A 23,264-nucleotide genomic window follows, 5' to 3' on the forward strand; every position below is an offset into this window, starting at 1 on the left:
TCTTTTTATTCCACTGCGACCTCCACCATTCTTCCAAGGGGCATTAAAACCGTCTTGTTAAGCTACTGCGACCTCCACCATTCTTCCAAGAGGCATTAAAACCGTCTTGCTAAGCTACTGCGACCTCCACTTCTCTTCCAAGGGGCATTAAAACCGTTTTGCTAAGCTGCTGCGACCTCCACCATTCTTCCAAGGGGCATTAAAACAGTCTTGTCAAGCTACTGCGACCGCCACCACTCTTCCAAGGGGCATTGATATTGTGTTTTTATTCCACTGCGACCTCCACCATTCTTCCAATGGGCATTAAAACCGTATTGTTAAGCAACTGCGACCTCCACCATTCTTCCAAGTGGCCATAAAACAGTATTGCTAAGCTAATGTGACCTCCACGTCTCTTCCAAGGGGCATTAAAAGTGTCTTGTTAAGCTACTGCGACTTCCACCATTCTTCCAAGAAGCATTAAAACTGTCTTGTTAAGCTACCGCGACCTCCACCACTTTTCCAGGGGGCATTAAAACCGTCTTGTTAAGCTACTGCGACCTGCACGTCTCTTCCAATCGGCATTAAAACCGTCTTGTTAAGCTACTGCGACCTCCACCACTAATCCAAGGGTCATTAAAATCATCTTGTTAAGCAACTGTGACCTCCACCACTTTTCCAAGGGGCATTAAAACCGTCTTGTTATGCTACTGTGACCTCCACTATTCTTCCAAGAGGCATTAAAACCGTCTTGCTAAGCTACTGCGACCTCCAGCACTCTTCCAAGGGGCATTAAAACCGTCTTGTTAAGCTACTGCGACCTACACCACTTTTCCAAGGGGCATTAAAACCATCTTGTTAAGCAACTGCGACCTCCACCACTTTTCCATGGGGCATTAAAACCTTCTTGTTAAGCTACTGCAACTTCCACCACTTTTCCAAGGGGCATTGATATAGTCTTTTTATTGCACTGCGACCTCCACCATTCTTCCAAGGGGCATGAAAACCGTCTTGTTAAGCTACTGCGACCTCCACATCTCTTCCAAGGGGCATTAAAACAGTCTTGTTAAGCTACTGCGACCTCCACCACTTTTCCAAGGGGCATTAAAACCATCTTGTTAAGCTACTGCGACTTCCACCACTTTTCCAAGGGGCATTAAAAGCGCCTTGTTAAGCTACTGCAACCTCCACCACTTTTCCAAGGGGCATTGATATTGTCTTTTTATTTCACTACGACCTCCACCATTCTTCCAAGGGGCATTACAACCATCTTGTTAAGCTATTGCGACCTCCACGTCTCTTCCAAGGGGCATTAAAACCGTCTTGTTCAGCTACTGCGACCTCCACCATTCTTCCAAGGGTCATTAAAATCATCTTGTTAAGCTACTGCGACCTCCACCACTTTTCCAAGGGGCATTAAAACCGTCTTGCTAAGCTACTGCGACCTCCACCACTTTTCCAAGGGGCATTAAAACCGCCTTGTTAAGATACTCCAACCTCCACCACTTTTCCAAGGGGCATTGACATTGTCTTTTTATTCCACTGCGACCTCCATCATTCTTCCAAGGGGCATTAAAACCGTCTTGTTAAGCTAATGCGACTTCCACTTCTCTTCCAAGGGGCATTAAAACCGTCTTGTTAAGCAACTGCGACCTCCACATCTCTTCCAAGGGGCATTAAAACCGTCTTGTTAAGCTACTGCGACCTACACCATTCTTCCAAGGGGCATTAAAACCGTCTTGTTAAGCAACTGTGACCGCCACCACTTTTCCAAGGGGCATTAAAACCGCCTTGTTAAGATACTCCAACCTTTACCACTTTTCCAAGGGGCATTGACATTGTCTTTTTATTCCACTGCGACCTCCACCATTCTTCCAAGGGGCATTAAAACCGTCTTGTCAAGCTAATGCGACTTCCACTTCTCTTCCAAGGGGCATTAAAACCGTCTTGTTAAGCTACTGCGACCTCCACATCTCTTCCAAGGGGCATTAAAACCGTCTTGTTAAACTACTGCGACCTTCACCACTTTTCCAAGGGGCATTGAAATTGTCTTTTTATTCCATTGCGACCTCCACCATTCTTCCAAGGGGCATTAAAACCGTCTTGTTAAGCTACTGCCACCTACACCACTTTTCCAAGGGGCATTGATACTGTCTTTTTATTCCACTGCGACCTCCACCATTCTTCCAAAGGGCATTAAAACCGTCTTGTTAAGCTACTGCGACCTCCACTACTTTTCCAAGGGGTATTGATATTGTCTTTTTATTCCACTGCGACCTCCACCATTCTTCCAAGGGGCATTAAAACCGTTTTGTTAAGCTACTGAGACCTCCACTTCTCTTCCAGGGGGCATTAAAACCATCTTGTTAAGCTACTGCAACCTCCACCATTCTTCCAAGGGGCATTAAAACCGTCTTGTTAAGCAACTGTGACCTCCACCACTTTTCCAAGGGGCATTAAAACCGTCTTGTTATGCTACTGTGACCTCCACATCTCTTCCAAGGGGCATTAAAACCGTCTTGTTAAGCTACTCCAACCTCCACCACTTTTCCAAGGGGCATTGACATTGTCTTTTTATTCCACTGCGACCTCCACCATTCTTCCAAGGGGCATTAAAACCGTATTGTTAAGCTACTGCGACTTCCACCACTTTTCCAAGGGGCATTGATATTGTCTTTTTATTCCACTGCGACCTCCACCATTCTTCCAAGGGGCATTAAAACCGTCTTGTTAAGCTAATGCGACTTCCACTTCTCTTCCAAGGGGCATTAAAACCGTCTTGTTAAGCTACTGCGACCTCCACATCTCTTCCAAGGGGCATTAAAACCGTCTTGTTAAGCTACTGCGACCTCCACCACTTTTCCAAGGGGGATTGATACTGTCTTTTTATTCCACTGCGACCTCCACCATTCTTCCAAAGGGCATTAAAACCGTCTCGTTAAGCTACTGCGACCTCCACTACTTTTCCAAGGGGTATAGATATTGTCTTTTTATTCCACTGCGACCTCCACCATTCTTCCAAGGGGCATTAAAACCGTTTTGTTAAGCTACTGAGACCTCCACTTCTCTTTCAGGGGGCATTAAAACCGTCTTGTTAAGCTCCTGCGACCTCCACCATTCTTCCAAGGGGCATTAAAACCGTCTTGTTAAGCTACTGTGACCTCCACCAGTCTTTCAAGTGGCATTGATATTGTCTTTTTATTCCACTGCGACCTCCACCATTCTTCCAAGGGGCATTAAACCGTCTTGTTAAGCTACTGCGACCTCCACCACTAATCCAAGGGGCATTATAATCGTCTTGTTAAGCAACTGTGACCTCCACCACTTTTCCAAGGGGTATTAAAACCGTCTTGTTATGCTACTGTGACCTCCACCATTCTTCTAAGAGGCATTAAAACCGTCTTGTTAAGCTACTGCGACTTCCAGCACTCTTCCAAGGGGCATTAAAACGGTCTTGTTAAGCTACTGTGACATCCACGTCTCTTCCAATCGGCATTAAAACCATCTTGTTAAGCTACTGCGACCTACACCACTTTTCCAAGGGGAATTAAAACCATCTTGTTAAGCAACTGCGACCTCCACCACTTTTCCATGGGGCATTAAAACCTTCTTGCTAAGCTACTGCGACCTCCACCACTTTTCCAAGGGGCATTAAAACCGCCTTGTTAAGCTACTGCAACCTCCACCACTTTTCCAAGGGGCATTGATATTGTCTTTTTATTCCACTGCGACCTCCACCATTCTTCCAAGGGGCATTAAAACCGTCTTGTTAAGCTACTGCGACTTCCACCACTTTTCCAAGGGGCATTGATATTGTCTTTTTATTCCACTGCGACCTCCACTATTCTTCCAAGGGGCATTAAAACCGTCTTGTTAAGCTACTGCGACCTCCACTTCTCTTCCAAGGGGCATTAAAACCGTCTTGTAAAGCTACTGCGACCTCCACCATTCTTCCAAGGGGCATTAAAACCATCTTGTTAAGCTACTGCAACCTCCACGTCTCTACCAAGGGGCATTAAAACCGTCTTGTTAAGCTACTGCGATCTCCACCACTTTTCCAAGGGGCATTAAAACCGTCTTGCTAAGCTACTGCGACCTCCACCACTTTTCCAAGGGGCATGAAAACCGCCTTGTTAAGATACTGCAACCTCCACCACTTTTCCAAGGGGCATTGATATTGTCTATTTATTCCACTGCGACCTCCACCATTCTTCCAAGGAGCATTAAAACCGTCTTGTTAAGCTATTGCGACTTCCACCACTTTTCCAAGGGGCATTGATATTGTCTTTTTATTCCACTGCGACCTCCACCATTCTTCCAAGGGGCATTAAAACCGTCTTGTTAAGCTAATGCGTCCACCACTTCTCTTCCAAGGGGCATTAAAACCGTCTTGTTAAGCTACTGCGACCTCCACATCTCTTCCAAGGGGCATTAAAACCGTCTTGTTAAGCTACTGCGACCTCCACCACTTTTCCAAGGGGCATTGATACTGTCTTTTTATTCCACTGCGACCTCCACCATTCTTCCAAAGGGCATTAAAACCGTCTTGTTAAGCTACTGCGACCTCCACTACTTTTCCAAGGGGTATTGACATTGTCTTTTTATTCCACTGCGACCTCCACCATTCTTCCAAGGGGCATTAAAACCGTTTTGTTAAGCTACTGAGACCTCCACTTCTCTTTCAGGGGGCATTAAAACCGTCTTGTTAAGCTCCTGCGACCTCCACCATTCTTCCAAGGGACATTAAAACCGTCTTGTTAAGCTACTGTGACCTCCACCAGTCTTTCAAGTGGCATTGATATTGTCTTTTTATTCCACTGCGACCTCCACCATTCTTCCAAGGGGCATTAAACCGTCTTGTTAAGCTACTGCAACCTCCACGTCTCTTCCAAGGGGCATTAAAACCGTCTTGTTAAGCTACTACGACCTCGACCACTTTTCCAAGGGGCATTGATATTGTATTTTTATTCAAATGTAACCGCCACCATTCTTCCAAGGGGCATTAAAACCGTCTTGTGAAGCTACTGCGACATCCACGTCTCTTCCAAGGGGCATTAAAACCATCTTGTTAAGCTACTGAGACCTCCACCACTTTTCCAAGGTGCATTAAAACCATCTTGTTAAGCTACTGCGACCTCCACGTCTCTTCCAAGGGGCATTAAAACTGTCTTGTTAAGCTACTGCGTCCTCCACCACTTTTCCAAGGGACATTGATATTGTCTTTTTATTCCACTGCGACCTCCACCATTCTTCCAAGGGGCATTAAAACCGTCTTGTTAAGCTACTGTGACCTCCATCATTCTTCCAAGAGGCATTAAAACCGTCTTGTTAAGCTACTGCGACCTCCACTTCTCTCCCAAGGGGCATTAAACCGTCTTGCTAAGCTACTGCGACCTCCACCATTCTTCCAAGGGGCATTAAAACAGTCTTGTCAAGCTACTGCGACCGCCACCACTCTTCCAAGGGGCATTGATATTGTCTTTTTATTCCACTGCGACCTCCACCATTCTTCCAAGGGGCATTAAAACCGTTTTGTTAAGCTACTGCGACCTCCACATCTCTTCCAAGGGGCATTAAAACCGTCTTGTTAAGCTACTGCGACCTCCACCACTTTTCCAAGGGGCATTGAAATTGTATTTTTATTCCTCTGCGACCTCCACCATTCTTCCAAGGGGCATTAAAACCGTCTTGTTAAGCTACTGCGACCTCCACCACTTTTCCAAGGGGCATTGAAATTGTATTTTTATTCCTCTGCGACCTCCACCATTCTTCCAAGGGGCATTAAAACCATCTTGTTAAGCTACTGCGACCTCCACGTCTCTACCAAGGGGCATTAAAACCGTCTTGTTAAGCTACTGCGACCTCCACCACTTTTCCAAGGGGCATTAAAACCGTCTTGCTAAGCTACTGCGACCTCAACCACTTTTCCAAGGGGCATGAAAACCGCCTTGTTAAGATACTGCAACCTCCACCACTTTTCCAAGGGGCATTAATATTGTCTATTTATTCTACTGCGACCTCCACCATTCTTCCAAGGAGCATTAAAACCGTCTTGTTAAGCTACTGCGACTTCCACCACTTTTCCAAGGGGCATTGATATTGTCTTTTTATTCCACTGCGACCTCCACCATTCTTCCAAGGGGCATTAAAACCGTCTTGTTAATCTAATGCGACCTCCACTTCTCTTCCAATGGGCATTAAAACCGTCTTGTTAAGCTACTGCAACCTCCACATCTCTTCCAAGGGGCATTAAAACCGTCTTGTTAAGGTACTGCGACCTCCACCACTTTTCCAAGGGGCATTGATACTGTCTTTTTATAACTCTGCGACCTCCACCATTCTTCCAAAGGGCATTAAAACCGTCTTGTTAAGCTACTGCGAACGCCACTACTTTTCCAAGGGGTATTGATATTGTCTTTTTATTCCACTGCGACCTCCACCATTCTTCCAAGGGGCATTAAAACCGTTTTGTTAAGCTACTGAGACCTCCACTTCTCTTCCAGGGGGCATTAAAACCGTCTTGTTAAGCTACTGTGACCTCCACCAGTCTTTCAAGGGGCATTGATATTGTCTTTTTATTCCACTGCGACCTACACCATTCTTCCAAGGGGCATTAAACCGTCTTGTTAAGCTACTGCGACCTCCACGTCTCTTCCAAGGGGCATTAAAACCGTCTTGTTAAGCTACTACGACCTCGACCACTTTTCCAAGGGGCATTGATATTGTCTTTTTATTCAAATGTAACCGCCACCATTCTTCCAAGGGGTATTAAAACCGTCTTGTGAAGCTACTGCGACATCCACGTCTCTTCCAAGGGGCATTAAAACCATCTTGTTAAGCTACTGAGACCTCCACCACTTTTCCAAGGTGCATTAAAACCATCTTGTTAAGCTACTGCGACCTCCACGTCTCTTCCAAGGGGCATTAAAACTGTCTTGTTAAGCTACTGCGACCTCCACCACTTTTCTAAGAGACATTGATATTGTCTTTTTATTCCACTGCGACCTCCACCATTCTTCCAAGGGGCATTAAAACCGTCTTGTTAAGCTACTGTGACCTCCACCATTCTTCCAAGAGGCATTAAAACCGTCTTGTTAAGCTACTGCGACCTCCACTTCTCTTCCAAGGGGCACTAAACCGTCTTGCTAAGCTACTGCGACCTCCACCATTAAAGGGGCATTAAAACAGTCTTGTCAAGCTATTGCGAGCGCCACCACTCTTCCAAGGGGCATTTATATTGTCTTTTTATTGCACTGCGACCTCCACCATTCTTCCAAGGTGCATTCAAACCGTTTTGTTAAGCTACTGCGACCTCCACATCTCTTCCAAGGGGCATTAAAACCGTCTTGTTAAGCTACTGCGACCTCCACCACTTTTCCAAGGGGCATTGAAATTGTATTTTTATTCCTCTGCGACCTCCACCATTCTTCCAAGGGGCATTAAAACTGTCTTGTTAAGCTACTGCGACCTCCACCACTTTTCCAAGGGACATTAGTATTGTCTTTTTATTCCACTGCGACCTCCACCATTCTTCCAAGGGGCATTAAAACCGTCTTGTTAAGCTACTGCGACCTCCACCATTCTTCCAAGAGGCATTAAAACCGTCTTGCTAAGCTACTGCAACCTCCACTTCTCTTCCAAGGGGCATTAAAACCGTTTTGCTAAGCTGCTGCGACCTCCACCATTCTTCCAAGGGGCATTAAAACAGTCTTGTCAAGCTACTGCGACCGCCACCACTCTTCCAAGGGGCATTGATATTGTGTTTTTATTCCACTGCGACCTCCACCATTCTTCCAAGGGGCATTAAAACCGTATTGTTAAGCAACTGCGACCTCCACCATTCTTCCAAGTAGCCATAAAACAGTATTGTTAAGCTACTGTGACCTCCACGTCTCTTCCAAGGGGCATTAAAAGTGTCTTGTTAAGCTACTGCGACTTCCACCATTCTTCCAAGAAGCATTAAAACTGTCTTGTTAAGCTACCGCGACCTCCACCACTTTTCCAGGGGGCATTAAAACCGTCTTGTTAAGCTACTGCGACCTGCACGTCTCTTCCAATCGGCATTAAAACCGTCTTGTTAAGCTACTGCGACCTCCACCACTAATCCAAGGGTCATTAAAATCATCTTGTTAAGCAACTGTGACCTCCACCACTTTTCCAAGGGGCATTAAAACCGTCTTGTTATGCTACTGTGACCTCCACTATTCTTCCAAGAGGCATTGAAACCGTCTTGCTAAGCTACTGCGACCTCCAGCACTCTTCCAAGGGGCATTAAAACTGTCTTGTTAAGCTACTGCGACCTACACCACTTTTCCAAGGGGCATTAAAACCATCTTGTTAAGCAACTGCGACCTCCACCACTTTTCCATGGGGCATTAAAACCTTCTTGTTAAGCTATTGCAACTTCCACCACTTTTCCAAGGGGCATTGATATAGTCTTTTTATTGCACTGCGACCTCCACCATTCTTCCAAGGTGCATGAAAACCGTCTTGTTAAGCTACTGCGACCTCCACATCTCTTCCAAGGGGCATTAAAACAGTCTTGTTAAGCTACTGCGACCTCCACCACTTTTCCAAGGGGCATTAAAACCATCTTGTTAAGCTACTGCGACTTCCACCACTTTTCCAAGGGGCATTAAAAGCGCCTTGTTAAGCTACTGCAACCTCCACCACTTTTCCAAGGGGCATTGATATTGTCTTTTTATTTCACTACGACCTCCACCATTCTTCCAAGGGGCATTACAACCGTCTTGTTAAGCTATTGCGACCTCCACGTCTCTTCCAAGGGGCATTAAAACCGTCTTGTTCAGCTACTGCGACCTCCACCATTCTTCCAAGGGTCATTAAAACCATCTTGTTAAGCTACTGCGACCTCCACCACTTTTCCAAGGGGCATTAAAACCGTCTTGCTAAGCTACTGCGACCTCCACCACTTTTCCAAGGGGCATTAAAACCGCCTTGTTAAGATACTCCAACCTCCACCACTTTTCCAAGGGGCATTGACATTGTCTTTTTATTCCACTGCGACCTCCATCATTCTTCCAAGGGGCATTAAAACCGTCTTGTTAAGCTAATGCGACTTCCACTTCTCTTCCAAGGGGCATTAAAACCGTCTTGTTAAGCAACTGCGACCTCCACATCTCTTCCAAGGGGCATTAAAACCGTCTTGTTAAGCTACTGCGACCTCCACCATTCTTCCAAGGGGCATTAAAACCGTCTTGTTAAGCAACTGTGACCGCCACCACTTTTCCAAGGGGCATTAAAACCGCCTTGTTAAGATACTCCAACCTTTACCACTTTTCCAAGGGGCATTGACATTGTCTTTTTATTCCACTGCGACCTCCACCATTCTTCCAAGGGGCATTAAAACCGTCTTGTCAAGCTAATGCGACTTCCACTTCTCTTCCAAGGGGCATTAAAACCGTCTTGTTAAGCTACTGCGACCTCCACATCTCTTCCAAGGGGCATTAAAACCGTCTTCTTAAACTACTGCGACCTTCACCACTTTTCCAAGGGGCATTGAAATTGTCTTTTTATTCCATTGCGACCTCCACCATTTTTCCAAGGGGCATTAAAACCGTCTTGTTAAGCTACTGCCACCTACACCACTTTTCCAAGGGGCATTGATACTGTCTTTTTATTCCACTGCGACCTCCACCATTCTTCCAAAGGGCATTAAAACCGTCTTGTTAAGCTACTGCGACCTCCACTACTTTTCCAAGGGGTATTGATATTGTCTTTTTATTCCACTGCGACCTCCACCATTCTTCCAAGGGGCATTAAAACCGTTTTGTTAAGCTACTGAGACCTCCACTTCTCTTCCAGGGGGCATTAAAACCATCTTGTTAAGCTACTGCGACCTCCACCATTCTTCCAAGGGGCATTAAAACCGTCTTGTTAAGCTACTCCAACCTCCACCACTTTTCCAAGGGGCATTGACATTGTCTTTTTATTCCACTGCGACCTCCACCATTCTTCCAAGGGGCATTAAAACCGTATTGTTAAGCTACTGCGACTTCCACCACTTTTCCAATGGGCATTGATATTGTCTTTTTATTCCACTGCGACCTCCACCATTCTTCCAAGGGGCATTAAAACCGTCTTGTTAAGCTAATGCGACTTCCACTTCTCTTCCAAGGGGCATTAAAACCGTCTTGTTAAGCTACTGCGACCTCCACATCTCTTCCAAGGGGCATTAAAACCGTCTTGTTAAGCTACTGCGACCTCCACCACTTTTCCAAGGGGGATTGATACTGTCTTTTTATTCCACTGCGACCTCCACCATTCTTCCAAAGGGCATTAAAACCGTCTCGTTAAGCTACTGCGACCTCCACTACTTTTCCAAGGGGTATAGATATTGTCTTTTTATTCCACTGCGACCTCCACCATTCTTCCAAGGGGCATTAAAACCGTTTTGTTATGCTACTGAGACCTCCACTTCTCTTCCAGGGGGCATTAAAACCGTCTTGTTAAGCTACTGCGACCTCCACCATTCTTCCAAGGGGCATTAAAACCGTCTTGTTAAGCAACTGTGACCTCCACCACTTTTCCAAGGGGCATTAAAACCATCTTGTTATGCTACTGTGACCTCCACTATTCTTCCAAGAGGCATTCAAACCGTCTTGTTAAGCTACTGCGACCTCCAGCACTCTTCCAAGGGGCATTAAAACTGTCTTGTTAAGCTACTGTGACCTCCACGTCTCTTCTAATCGGCATTAAAACCATCTTGTTAAGCTACTGCGACCTACCCCACTTTTCCAAGGGGCATTAAAACCTTGTTAAGCAACTGCGACCTCCACCACTTTTCCATGGGGCATTAAAACCTTCTTGTTAAGCTACTGCAACTTCCACCAATTTTCCAAGGGGCATTGATATAGTCTTTTTATTCCACTGCGACCTCCACCATTCTTCCAAGGGGCATTAAAACCGTCTTGTTAAGCTACTGCGACCTCCACATCTCTTCCAAGGGGCATTAAAACCGTCTTGTTAAGCTACTGCGACCTCCACCACTTTTCCAAGGGGCATTAAAACCATCTTGTTAAGCTACTGCGACTTCCACCACTTTTCCAAGGGGCATTAAAACCATCTTGTTAAGCTACTGCGACCTCCACCACTTTTGCAAGGGGCATTAAAACCGTCTTGCTAAGCTACTGCGACCTCCACCACTTTTCCAAGGGGCATTAAAACCGCCTTGTTAAGATACTCCAACCTCCACCACTTTTCCAAGGGGCATTGACATTGTCTTTTTATTCCACTGCGACCTCCACCATTCTTCCAAGGGGCATTAAAACCGTCTTGTTAAGCTACTGCGACTTCCACCACTTTTCCAAGGGGCATTGATATTGTCTTTTTATTCCACTGCGACCTCCACCATTCTTCCAAGGGGCATTAAAACCATCTTGTTAAGCTACTGCGACCTCCACGTCTCTTCCAAGGGGCATTAAAACCATCTTAAGCTACTGCGACCTCCACATCTCTTCCAAGGGGCATTAAAACCGTCTTGTTAAGCTACTGCGACCTCCACCACTTTTCCAGGGGGCATTGAAATTGTCTTTTTATTCCACTGCTACCTCCACCATTCTTCCAAGGGGCATTAAAACCATCTTGTTAAGCTACTGTGACCTACACCACTTTTCCAAGGGGCATTGATACTGTCTTTTTATACCACTGCGACCTCCACCATTCTTCCAAAGGGCATTAAACCGTCTTGTTAAGCTACTGCGACCTCCACTACTTTTCCAAGGGGTATTGATATTGTCTTTTTATTCCACTGCAACCTCCACCATTCTTCCAAGGGGCATTAAATCCGTTTTGTTAAGCTACTGAGACCTCCATTACTCTTCCAGGGGGCATTTAAACCATCTTGTTAAGCTACTGCGTCCTCCACCATTCTTCCAAGGGGCATTGAAACTGTCTTGTTAAGCTACTGTGACCTCCACCACTCTTTCAAGGGGCATTGATATTGTCTTTTTATTCCACTGTAACCGCCATCATTCGTCCAAGGGGCATTAAAACCATCTTGTTAAGCTACTGCGACATCCACGTCTCTTCCAAGGGGCATTTAAACCATCTTGTTAAGCTACTGAGACCTCCACCACTTTTCCAAGGTGCATTAAAACCATCTTGTTAAGCTACTGCGACCTCCACGTCTCTTCTAAGGGGCATTAAAACTGTCTTGTTAAGCTACTACGACCTCGACCACTTTTCCAAGGGACATTGATACTGTCTTTTTATTCCACTGCGACCTCCACCATTCTTCCAAGGGGCATTAAAACCGTCTTGTTAAGCTACTGCGACCTCCACCATTCTTCCAAGAGGCATTAAATCTGTCTTGTCAAGCTACTGCGACCTCCACTTCTCTTCCAAGGGGCATTAAAACAGTCTTGCTAAGCTACTGCGACCTCCACCATTCTTCCAAGGGGCATTAAAAAAGTCTTGTCAAGCTACTGCGACCACTCTTCCAAGGGGCATTGATATTGCCTTTTCATTCCATTGCGACCTCCACCATTCTTCCAAGGGGCATTAAAACCGTTTTGTTAAGCTACTGCGACCTCCACATCTCTTCCAAGGGGCATTAAAACCGTCTTGTTAAGATACTGCAACCTCCACCACTTTTCCAAGGGGCACTGAAATTGTCTTTTTATTCCTCTGCGACCTCCACCATTCTTCCAAGGTGCATTAAAACCGTCTTGCTAAGCTACTGCGACCTCGACTTCTCTTCCAAGGGGCATTAAAACCGTTTTGCTAAGCTGCTGCGACCTCCACCATTCTTCCAAGGGGCATTAAAACAGTCTTGTCAAGCTACTGCGACCGCCACCACTCTTCCAAGGGGCATTGATATTGTCTTTTTATTCCACTGCGACCTCCACCATTCTTCCAAGGGGCATTAAAACCGTTTTGTTAAGCTACTGCGACCTCCACATCTCTTCCAAGGGGCATTAAAACCGTCTTGTTAAGCTACTGCGAGCTCCACCACTTTTCCAAGGGACATTGAAATTGTCTTTTTATTTCTCTGAAACCTCCACCAGTCTTCCAAGGGGCATTAAAACCGTCTTGTTAAGCTACTGCGACCTCCACTATTTTTCCAAGGGGCATTGAAATTGTCTTTTTATTCCACTGCTACCTCCAACATTCTTCCAAAGGGCATTAAAACCGTTTTGTTAAGCTACTGAGACCTCCACTTCTCTTCCAGGGGGCATTAAAATCGTCTTGTTAAGCTACTGAGACCTCTACCATTCTTCCAAGGGGCATTAAAACCATCTTGTTAAGCTACTGCGACCTCCACCACTCTTCCAAGAGGCATTGATATTGTCTTTTTATTCCACTGCGACCTCCACCATTCTTCCAAGGGGCATTAAAACCATCTTGTTAAGCTACTGCGACCTCCACGTCTCTTCCAAGGGGCATTAAAACCATCTTGTTAAGCTACTACGACCTCCTCCACTTTTCCAGGGGGCATTGATATTGTCTTTTTATTCCACTGCGACCTCCACCATTCTTCCAAGGGGCATTAAAACCGTCTTGTTAAGCTACTGTGACATCCACGTCTCTTCCAAGGGGCATTAAAACCGTCTTGTTAAGCTACTGAGACCTCCTCCACTTTTCCAAGGGGCATTAAAACCATCTTGTTAAGCTACTGCGACCTCCACGTCTCTTCCAAGGGGCATTAAAACCGTCTTGTTAAGCTACTGCGATCTCCACCACTTTTCCAAGGGACATTGATATTGTCTTTTTATTCCACTGCGACCTCCACCATTCTTCCAAGGTGCATTAAAACTGTCTTGTTAAGCTACTGCGACCTCCACCATTCTTCCAAGGGGCATTGAAATGTTGTTTTTAATTAACTCTAACCTCTACGACTCTTCCAACGGGCATTGCATTTCCTCCTAATTTTAGTCAGCTTTTGCTTTTCAATGCATAGGTGAACACTAAGGGAGACCCACTTCCCAATAATGGGTAGAAGGTTTTTAGTACGCTGTAATCCACATCTGTTTCAAGGGGCATTGCAGTTCCTCATAATTTTTGGAAAGCTTTCCATTCACTGCTTAGGCCAACAGTGTACAGGAGACCCAGTTGCTATAAATGGAGAAAACGGTTTCGTTAAGGCCCTCTGACCTCCATGTCACTTCCAAGGGGCTTTGGAGCTCCTCGAAATGTTTGATAGGCATTGCACTCACTGTATGCCCTATAACTGTGTAGCCGAACCGCTCCTTTTGGTACAGAAACATATCCTACAAGACATGTGTGGTTGACCGGCCTGATATTGATGTGAATGGTCCCTGTTCCTCCTGCTCTTTCTCCTTTGCCACCACCTCATCCATCATTCATCACCTGAAGCTTTGTTTTAACGGGAGTTATAGAACTGGGATAGTAGCAGGAAAACATCCAGCACTCGGAGGAGGAGGTAGGATATGCGCCAAAACGCTGACCACCTCAGGCCTAGCCACTACTACATACATGCGCTTGCATTCCAAGGAACAGAAAGCTAAGGAGATGGATGGCCTCATGATCATGAATAATTTACTCGTTGTGTAGGAGGCCAACCACTGCTGCTGTCTACCTTCTGAACTTTGTGTTGAAGCCTGATTGACCCAGTGTAGCATCGGCGTCTCTGCCCCGTTCTAGGCAGAGACGCCGTCCCTCTCACCTCCCCGCTCCTGGCGCGGCGTCCTCCAGCGCTTCTCTCCCCGCTGCTTCCGACACGCGCTCCTTCCCCGGCAGTGTGCTTAGGGCGCGCACGCGCTCCCCCTCTCTTAAAGGGACCGCGCGCGCCGTCCTAAGGAGTCCCCGGCCAATTGCCGGAGGACCTCCCATATAAAAGGCACCTCCTCCAAAATGGAGGTGCCCGAGCAATGTTGTAGCACTGTTCACTACTCTGCTTCAGCCCTCAGGTCCCGTTGCCAGTTACCTGCCAGATACCTGCCAGATTCCTGCCAGTCTGCTGTCTAATTCCTGCCTGATATCCTGCTACCTGCCTGCTAGCCTGAGGTCCGACGGTCTGCCCTCCAACTTCTGTCAGTCTGTCTAAGGACCAGCTTGCCCGCTCACCTGGGAGCGCACATCTTCTACCTGCCTGCTTGCCTGAGGTCCGACGGTCTGCCTTCCAACTCCTGTCAGTCTGTCTAAGGACCAGCTTGCCCGCTCACCTGGGAGCGCTCATCTGCTGCCTGTCTGCTAGCCTACCAGGAGGCTCAGCCGTCACGTGCTGTGACCACCCGCCTGTCCAGAGACTCCTGCCCGCTCACCTGGGAGCGCTCATCTGCTACCTGTCTGTTGGTCTTCCTGGAGGCTCCGCCGTCACATGCTGTGACCACCCGTTTATCCAGAGACTCTCGCCTGCTCACCTGGGAGCCCACGTCTATCATCTGCCGCCACAGGTCGTACCAATCCTTTACCCAGAGACTGCCCCGGTCACTTGCCGTGACCTCCTGCCCGTTCATCCAGAGACTGCCCCGGTCACTTGCCGTGACCTCCTGCCCGTTCATCCAGAGACTGCCCCGGTCACTTGCCGTGACCTCCTGCCCGTTCATCCAGAGACTGCCCCGGTCACTTGCCGTGACCTCCTGTCCGTTCATTCAGAGACTGTCCCAGTCACCTGCTGTGACTGCCTGCCCGTCTACCCTGGTCGCCACCCGCTCCCTTACAAGGACCGCCCCCTTGTATAGTAGCTCAGAGGTTCCGCCTCCCAGACCCGTTACAGTTTGCTCGGGCCATGGAACCCGGTGGCACCCAAGCTCCCTCGCTCTCGGACCTGTGTCATGAACTGTCCCGTCAGAGGTCCCAACAGGAGTCCATCCTGGGTCACCTGCGGAATGTCAATTCTCGCCTGGACACTCTGACTGCTCTGCCTGCAACCACCGCCAGTGCCATGACTCGCAATCCGGCAGCTCCACTGCCCACTAATAACATGGTATCCTACCCCGGACCCCGGCTTTCTGCACCTCCTCGTTTCGGAGGCGACTCCGCCCAGGCTCGGGGCTTCATAAATCAGTGCACCCTGCACTTTGAACTCCTGTCTCACCAGTTTAACTCCGACCGGGCCAAAATTGCCTTGATCATGTCCCATCTCACCGGGGAGGCCCTGGCCTGGCTAAATCCTCTATGGGAGAGAGGAGACCCCCTGGTGTCCGACTTGCCTGCCTTTCTCACGGCTTTCCGGAAAGTCTTCGACGAACCCGGACGGAAGACCTCATCCGCATCATCTCTGCTACGCCTCCGTCAGGGAAGTCTCACCGTGGGCCAATATGCCATACGGTTCCGTACCCTTGCCTCGGAGCTGGCCTGGGATAATGACGCTCTGGTTTCCATCTTCTGGGAGGGTCTGTCCGGCCGTATTAAAGATGAACTTGCCGGTCGGGACATTCCTACCACTCTCGATGACCTTATAACTCTTGCCACCTGGATTGACCTGCGGTTCCAGGAGCGTGCCAAAGAGGTCACCCGTGAGAGGAGGGTTCCACGTCTATCTCCTACTTTCCAGAAACCCGTCACTCCCTCCGTCTCTCCTCAGCTACACTCTCCTGAGCCTATGCAGGTCGACCAGACCAAGATGGTCGGTTCTCGCCAAGAATCTCGCCGAGCCGAGGGAAGCTGTTTCTATTGTGGCAGTATGAAGCACTTCATCCGTTCCTGCCCGGAAAAACCGGGAAACGCCAGTTTCTAGGACCACTCGGAGAGGTCGTCCTAGACAACAGTAAGCCCTCTCCGTCTCTGACCTTACCGGTCTCTATTGCTTGGGGAGAGAACCGTCTCTTTGAACTCGCCCATCTGGATTCTGGAGCTGCTGGAAACCTCATCTCCCAGTCTCTGGTAGAGAGATACCATATTCCCACCAAGTCCTTGGCTGAACCATTGTCAGTCGCCTCCGTGGATGGAAGACTTCTCTTGGAGACCATCCTGCTCGTCACCGAACCCATAACCCTGCAGGTGGGAATGCTGCACTCTGAGGAGATCTCATTCCATGTGCTGTCCGGACTTTCTCACTCCCTGTTGCTAGGTCTACCTTGGCTCCAGACACATGAACCCGTATTGAACTGGCGGTCCGGTGAAGTACTCCGATGGGGTCCTGACTGCCATAGGACCTGCCTGGTCCCGGTCCGTCCACTTCGCCCTCAGCCTACTCCAGCTAACTTACCTGGTCTCCCGGCTCCCTACTGGCCCTATGCGGACGTCTTCGGTAAGAAGGAAGCTGAGACGTTGCCACCCCATAGGCCATACGATTGCCCGATCGACCTGGTACCTGGCACCACTCCTCCCCGTGGGCGTATCTACCCGTTGTCTGCAGCCGAGACCCGAGCCATGTCTGAGTACATTGAAGAGAATCTGGCTAGGGGATTTATCCGAAAATCTACCTCCCCGGCTGGAGACGGATTCTTCTTTGTCAAAAAGAAAGACGGCTCACTACGTCCCTGTATTGACTACAGAGGACTCAATCTCATCACGGTAAAAAACAAATATCCCCTGCCACTCATCTCCGAATTGTTTGACCGTCTCTAGGGCGCCAGGATCTTCTCCAAGCTGGATCTACTAGGAGCGTATAATCTGGTCCGTATCCATCAAGGAGACGAGTGGAAGACGGCATTCAATACCCGGGACGGTCACTACGAGTACCTTGTGATGCCCTTCGGTCTCTGTAATGCTCCCGCGGTCTTTCAGGAACTAGTCAACGACATCTTCCGTGACCTCCTGTACTCCTGCGTAGTGGTATACCTGGACGATATCTTGGTCTTCTCTCCGGATCTCCCCACACACCGGAGGGATGTTCGTCAGGTCCTGCTTAGGCTTCGGCAGAACCACCTTTACGCCAAATACGAGAAGTGCCTCTTCGATCAGACCTCCCTTCCGTTCTTGGGCTATGTCATCTCCCAAACAGGTCTGCAAATGGATCCCGAGAAGCTCTCTTCCGTTCTAAAATGGCCTCGTCCTGAAGGTTTGAAGGCGATACAGCGATTCCTGGGCTTCGCTAATTATTATCGTCTTTTCATCCCACACTTCTCGCCTCGGACTGCTCCCACATCTGCACTTACCCGTAAGGGGGCTAACCCCAGGACATGGTCGCCTGAAGCCGAGGAGGCCTTCCTTTCCCTAAAGAAAGCCTTCGCCTCTGCTCCCGTCCTGTACCGTCCGGACTGTAATAAACAATTCTACCTGGAGGTTGATGCCTCCTCCTCCGGAGCCGGAGCGGTGCTCACCCAGAAGTCTTCTACCGGGAGAATGGTAACGTGCGGCTTCTTCTCCAAAATCTTCTCCTCGTCGGAGCGCAACTACTCCATTGGAGACCGGGAATTGCTAGCCATCAAATTGGCACTGGGAGAGTGGCGCTATCTGCTTGAAGGGGCTCTCTACCCGGTAATTATCTACACGGATCACAAAAACCTGGCATATCTCCAAAATGCCCAGAGACTCAATCCTCGCCAGGCCCGGTGGTCGTTGTTTTTTGCCCGCTTCGACTTCATTCTTCATTTCCGTCCGGCGGACAAGAACATCAAAGCTGATGCCTTGTCCCGGTCCTTCCTGTCCTCCGATCAAGAGGAGGAACCTACGCACATCATCGACTCCTCCAAGGTGATGAATGTGGCCCCCTTGGATCTGACTCGTCTTCCACCCGGTAAGACGTTCGTAGCTGTGCCAGATCGGGAGAGGGTTCTTCGCTGGGGACATTCTTCTAAACTAGCTGGTCATGCTGGCCAAAAGAAGACCTTCCAACTTATTACCCGGCATTACTGGTGGCCTACCCTGCGTAAGGACGTGGTAGACTTCGTCGCGGCCTGTTCATCCTGTGCCCGTAACAAAGTTCCCCGACATCTACCTGCCGGCCATCTCCTGCCCCTTCCCGTACCTGCTGCTCCTTGGCAACACATCGCTATGGACTTTATCACCGACCTTCCAGTTTCTGCCGGTTGTACTGTCATTTGGGTTGTCGCTGACCGTTTTTCTAAGATGGCCCACTTCATTCCCCTGCCTGGTCTTCCGTCTGCACCCGAGCTGGCTAAAGACTTTATCCGCCACATCTTCCGTCTCCATGGTCTGCCCCTCCACATCGTGTCGGATCGTGGGGTTCAGTTCACCTCTCGCTTCTGGAGAGCCACATGTAAGCTGCTGGACATTACCCTGGATTTCTCCTCCGCTTACCACCCTCAGTCCAATGGTCAAGTGGAGCGGATCAATCAGATCTTGTCCAGCTACCTCCGGCACTTCGTTGATGCTCACCACTCGGACTGGGTGGATCTCTTACCATGGGCCGAGTTCTCTTATAACAACCATGAGAGCGAGTCCTCTTCCAAATCCCCGTTCTTTATAGTCGGTGGCCAACATCCCCGGATTCCACTTCCTGTCTCCGTTTCTGTGGACAACCCTGCTGCGGAGTCTCTTGTCAGCGAATTTTCTACCATTTGGGAGAGCACCAGGTCCGCTCTTCTTCTCTCCTCTGAGCGGATGAAGAGATATGCTGATAAGAGACGTCTGGATCCGCCCCAATTCCGTCCGGGAGACAAGGTTTGGCTCTCATCCAAACATGTGCGGCTCAAAGTACCCTCCTACAAGTTGGGTCCTCGATTCATCGGCCCCTTCGAAGTCCTCAGGCAAATTAACCCTGTGGCCTACAAATTAAAACTCCCGGCCACCCTACGGATCCCCAACTCCTTCCACGTATCTCTCCTCAAACCCGTTGTCTTTAACTTTTTTTCCAAAAATCCAGGTGCCCCTCCTGCTTCGGTTTCCGCTGATGACATCTTTGAGGTAGAGAGTATTCTGGCCTCCAAGAGGGTAAGAGGAAAAACCTTTTTTCTGGTAGATTGGAAGGGGTTTGGTCCTGAGGAGAGAACTTGGGAATCCAGGGAGAACATCAACGCCCCGCTTCTCCTTGAGAAATTTCTTTCTGGCCAAAAAAAGAGGGGGCCTAAAGGGGGGGGTACTGTAGCATCGGCGTCTCTGCCCCGTTCTAGGCAGAGACGCCGTCCCTCTCACCTCCCCGCTCCTGGCGCGGCGTCCTCCAGCGCTTCTCTCCCCGCTGCTTCCGACACGCGCTCCTTCCCCGGCAGTGTGCTTAGGGCGCGCACGCGCTCCCCCTCTCTTAAAGGGACCGCGCGTGCCGTCCTAAGGAGTCCCCGGCCAATTGCCGGAGGACCTCCCATATAAAAGGCACCTCCTCCAAAATGGAGGTGCCCGAGCAATGTTGTAGCACTGTTCACTACTCTGCTTCAGCCCTCAGGTCCCGTTGCCAGTTACCTGCCAGATACCTGCCAGATTCCTGCCAGTCTGCTGTCTAATTCCTGCCTGATATCCTGCTACCTGCCTGCTAGCCTGAGGTCCGACGGTCTGCCCTCCAACTTCTGTCAGTCTGTCTAAGGACCAGCTTGCCCGCTCACCTGGGAGCGCACATCTTCTACCCGCCTGCTTGCCTGAGGTCCGACGGTCTGCCTTCCAACTCCTGTCAGTCTGTCTAAGGACCAGCTTGCCCGCTCACCTGGGAGCGCTCATCTGCTGCCTGTCTGCTAGCCTACCAGGAGGCTCTGCCGTCACGTGCTGTGACCACCCGCCTGTCCAGAGACTCCTGCCCGCTCACCTGGGAGCGCTCATCTGCTACCTGTCTGTTGGTCTTCCTGGAGGCTCCGCCGTCACATGCTGTGACCACCCGTTTATCCAGAGACCCTCGCCTGCTCACCTGGGAGCTCACGTCTATCATCTGCCGCCACAGGTCATACCAATCCTTTACCCAGAGACTGCCCCGGTCACTTGCTGTGACCTCCTGCCCGTTCATCCAGAGACTGCCCCGATCACTTGCCGTGACCTCCTGCCCGTTCATCCAGAGACTGCCCCGGTCACTTGCCGTGACCTCCTGCCCGTTCATCCAGAGACTGCCCCGGTCACTTGCCGTGACCTCCTGTCCGTTCATTCAGAGACTGTCCCAGTCACCTGCTGTGACTGCCTGCCCGTCTACCCTGGTCGCCACCCGCTCCCTTACAAGGACCGCCCCCTTGTATAGTAGCTCAGAGGTTCCGCCTCCCAGACCCGTTACACCCAGGACCCGCAATCCTCTATGTCTGGAGGACGTGTTGCATCCCGGTGTCCAACTGTGTCCCGGCTTCCACAATATTAACCCAGTGTGAAGGCGTCAGTCATATGGACCATCCCTGGCCACATTCACTTGTCCACGTGTTTGTGGTTAGGCTGTCCTTCAAATAGGGGCAGCTGGGGACCGTTTATGGACACCCGGCCACCCCCAGGCGGCTGGGGACCGTGTGTGGGCACCCGGCCGCGGGGCGGCTGGGGACTGAGTATGGACACCAGGCCGCCGACGCAGCCATGACATTGTGGCCGGCGTCTGCCTCCACATGCCTAAAAGGCCCAATTTCAAGTGCAAGCAAGCTAGCAGTATGGTATTGCAGCCTGGGGTTGAGTGCGTGGCAGGTTGCACACTTATGCTTGCATTCCAAGAAAACAAAGCAGATGCTAACTTCTATCATTAGCATGCTCCTCACCTTGGCACTCTCAACTCCCCTGATGGAGAAGCCAGGGCCCACCGGCGGAGTCTAGTTCTCTGGTGGGCTCGTCCAATGCTGTCCTAAAGCAGGCCAGGCTAAGAAAAGTGTGGGGGAAGTTCACAGGAGAAATAGGGGCGGCTGGGGACCGTTTATGGACACCCGGCCGCCACCAGGCTGGGGACCGTGTGTGGGCACCCGGCCGCAGGGTGGCTGGGGACCGAGTATGGACACCCGGCCGCGCCCTGGCAGCTGGGGACCGAGCGTGGACACCCTGTCGCCGGGCGGCTGGGTACTGAGTATGGATACCAGGCCGCCGATGCAGCCATGACATGGTGGCCGGCGTATGGCTCCACATGCCTAAAAGGCCCAATTTCAAGTGCAAGCAAGCTAGCAGTATGGTATTGCAGCCTGGGGATGGGTGGGTGGCAGGCTGCATACTTGTGCTTGCATTGCAAGGAATGGGGGAGGTACGATTGAACACTGCCCTGGGACAAGGACTTGCACGGGGATAGTTGCAAGTCTGCATCTTCTGATGTGGCAAGGATCACTTCTGATGGGCACACTTTTAGGCAGTGACCTGGGTGTCAGAGATGCTTCCAGGGGTCTTCCCCATGCTGTTCCCATGTCTTTTCAGCACTGTATGCATGTGTCACACAGGACATGGCCAGATAAGATTGTAAAATGTTAAAATGACATTTCCCGGTGAATGCATTTGTCACGGTTGAAAGCAATACAAAAGTGCAAAAACACATAAAAAATGCTACTTGTGAACATAGCCCAAGGTATGGAGGAGTATTTTTGTTTTTGGTTATTTATTTTACCTTATACACGAGTCTTTACCCTGGAAAGGAAGTTCCTTAACATATTTCACAGGAAAACCGTTTCAGTTTCGTTTTTGATCGTTTTATTGTGAACTCGTAAAAGTGGTTTAATACCTCTGACCACGTTGTTGACAGCAGTGACCTGGGGGTCAGAAATGCTTCCTGGGGAGATCCCCATGCTGTCCCCATGTCATTTGAACACTGTCACTATCGTTTTGGGCACTTTTTAGGCTTTCTACAGACTGCCAGGGGTGCCGCTGCAAAAATGCTCGGGTCTCCCATTGACTAACATTGGGCTCAACACTAGCTACGGGTCTCGGAAAATGGCGCCATTTTTTTTTTTTTTAGCAAACTTTGTTTTTTTTTTCACCACTTAAATAAAAAAGAACCTATACATGTTTGGTATCTACGAACTCGTAATGACCTGGAGAATAAGAATGGGAGGTCAGTTTTAACATTCAGTGAACGTGGTAAAAAAAAAACAAACATCTGTGGTATTGCATTTTTTTTGCAATTTCACCGCAATTGGAATTTTTTCCCATTTCCAGTACACGATATGGTAAAACTAGTAATGTCGTTTAATAGTACAACTCGTCCCGCAAAAAATAAGCCCTCAAGTGGCCATATTGCCCAAAAAATAAAAACGCTATGGCTCTGGGAACAAAGGGAGCAAAAAACGAAAATTCAAAAACGGAAAATGCTCCGGTCATGAAGGGGTTAAAATTGTGGTTCTCTGTCAGACATAACACCTATAAGAGTGTTCCAAAATCAGCCATTTCTTCCATTTTCATTTCGTTGCAGTGTGTCTGCCAAGCTATTCACAGTAGGTCTCTGTGTAGAATAGTATTAGTAAATTACAGGCCTGCTATTTAAAACCATGGTTCTCTCTCAGACATAACACCTATAAGAGTATTCCAAAATCAGCCATTTCTTCCATTTTCATTTCGTTGCAGTGTGTCGGTCAAGCTATTCACACTAGGTG

The sequence above is a fragment of the Phyllobates terribilis genome, unplaced genomic scaffold (assembly GCF_046119375.1).
Source record: "Phyllobates terribilis strain yellow unplaced genomic scaffold, ASM4611937v1 Scaffold_5__5_contigs__length_657084704, whole genome shotgun sequence".
Classification (NCBI taxonomy): domain Eukaryota; kingdom Metazoa; phylum Chordata; class Amphibia; order Anura; family Dendrobatidae; genus Phyllobates; species Phyllobates terribilis.